This window comes from Rhagoletis pomonella, unplaced genomic scaffold (genome assembly GCF_013731165.1).
Source record: "Rhagoletis pomonella isolate Grant_MI unplaced genomic scaffold, Rhpom_1.0 Rhpom_scaffold_00003, whole genome shotgun sequence".
Lineage (NCBI taxonomy): Eukaryota > Metazoa > Arthropoda > Insecta > Diptera > Tephritidae > Rhagoletis > Rhagoletis pomonella.
Genome location: NW_023458557.1, coordinates 60,218,942 through 60,221,574, shown reverse-complemented (window position 1 = coordinate 60,221,574; position 2,633 = coordinate 60,218,942).

Sequence of the window (2,633 nt, the reverse complement as noted above, 5' to 3'; positions counted from 1 at the left end):
GTATACCTTATAAACAAAAACAAAAATGTACAAAACAAAAAAATAATAATCTGAAATGTACAAATTTTATATATGAAATCTAGCTCAAAAGAAAAAACAAACAAACAAAACTAACTATTATAAATGTTTACAATATATTTTTCCACAAAATTATAATACAAGATTTTTTTTTCCAAAATACTAAATGAATTTATTAAACCGAAAGCATTTTCCATACATTGTTAAAAATATAACTCAGAAAATCTAAATACAAATATTAAAACAAAAAAAATTTAAATTAGATTTTTCATAAGCAATTAATATGTATTTATGTAAAACTCAATCAAATAGCCTCATAAGTTATTTACGAAAATAATTACTCAATTTTATTTTACAAATACGATACTTTGCCAATTAAATAACTTTTAATAAATAAAATAAGTAATAATTAAGTAAATACAATAGCTTTTATTTAAATATCTAATATTTACCAACACTTAAGTTGATTTGAACGAACGAATGAAAGAAGGAGGAATATCCCTTAAGCATCTCTTAAATTCGTTCCTTCAAAACAATTTAATTCTGATTATAAATTTTGGGCAAGAAGAATATGGCAAAATTGATCACGTTGCCAAATTCTTCTTTTTCCAAAGGAGGGTGATGTAATGCGATAAAAGCATACAATTTGCAACCCTATAAATCACCTTGTATGAACACACCTTAAAGCTAATCTAATACAATAATTTACGATATTAAAAATGCAACACTGTTCTATGTACAACAGCAGCTACGTTTAAGACGAAAGTGAAAAATAAATTAGCGGCATTATTACGCGTACCATTCAAGCGACAAGTTGTGCTTCATTTTTATAAAGCGGGTTCGGCTGCCCGGCAATTGGGGAGTACAGCACCGGCTCCAGTACAGCGGAGCGCTAGGGCTCCCGCACCAAAGCGCCAGTACATACTTGTGCGTGCTAAGCACCCCACAAGCGGGGCCATTGCAACTCAGCACGACAGTGGTAAGCCGCAGCATACAGGGGAGCGCTAGGGCTCCCACACCAAAGCAGGCGTTGGCCGGCAGCCGCGCCGGCGGAGCACCAGGGCTCCAGCGCGAGAAAAGGTACGCCTCCTCAATACAACGAAGTGGAATTAATCCACTTCACAGTAGTTTATGGACTGAAATGCAATATTTATTTTTATTTTGTTATTACTTAATATGTACTTATGCACATAAATTAAATATGCACTTTTGAAAAAATACATGCACATTTTTGTTTGAACGATGTAATATCAATATCTTTTATTCAAATAAGAAATAGTGACTATTCAATTAATTAAAACATTAAAAAGTTCTAAATTAAGCTTCCCTTCCGTTGAGCGGGCACCTCTCTTGGGCTGACAAAAAATTACTGACGGTGAGTGTCCTCCCAAGGGAGGTTTCACTGTATTAATTTTCTTTAGATATTTGTTGCCCCTTTCTTTAAATTCACTAGTGAGTATGGTTTCGAATATTTCTTCTTTTGGTAACATATTTAAACTTGTAATTTTCCATTTGCCGGCTGCTGTTTGCAGCGTTGAGAAAAATTGTCCTAAGTCAAATGTCTAATTAACAAACAAATCATTAACCTTAAAGTGTACTAAAATATCTTTTCCGTTCTTTAATGAGCACTAATTTAGAGAGAGCTTTAATGTGACACACTTTTTGACGTTATTAAATTTTATTTCGTCATATACTTTGAGCCAGTGTTGGAAAATTCAAGTAAAAGTACCAGTACACTTAAATTATCCGGTAATTAAAAAATATAAATACCGAGTACAATTCCTTTTTATTCGTAATTGGTAATGAATACCCATTTTTTTAATTCTTTTGCAATTACTTTCAATTACTTTTAATTGTATGCATTATTTTTAATTGAAATTAATTTTTAAATAATCACTACAAATATTTTGTAAATAGTACGATAATCAACAAACTCATACAAAAATTCTTTCATCTTTATACATATGTTCATAAATAAACTTAAACTACAAAATATGAAATCTTTTTTTTTTAACGGAACTTAACACACAGTCACATAATTATACGACTTCTGTTGGAAAATTATCAAAACGAATTCAAAAACTTTGTTTCTCTAATTTGCAAGCAGACAATTATCAAGAGGAAGAAGAATGGGACAAATCGAGGATTCAGAAGTACGTATGTAAGTACATATGTATGTACAAACATGCATATTCATAGTAAAACATATTCGCTCTCAAAAAATTAGTTCCGTAATAATCATTATTGCTTTCACACTAAAGGGGTGCAAAAGTTAACTCATGAATTCATCCCATAACTCGAGTCTATGTGTATAAAGTTAGCGAAACAACATCAAGCAAACAATGTCGCATATACCCATGAATTTGCCGTTTTTTTGCCGTTAATTAGCTGTGCTTTATATAAAGTTAGCGAAGCACCCCTCCAAACTCAAAGACAAACGACTATGCTTTATGTCAAAATTTTTTTGCAATTTTTTTTTTCAATGGTCAATAATTTTTAGAAGAAAAGCCTAATAATATAATAGAAAAGCAAACCCAATTTCTTTATGTAACACTTTGAAATTTATAAAAACAATAATCACCATGGTTAAAATTCAAAAAATTAAGAAGCTTTCT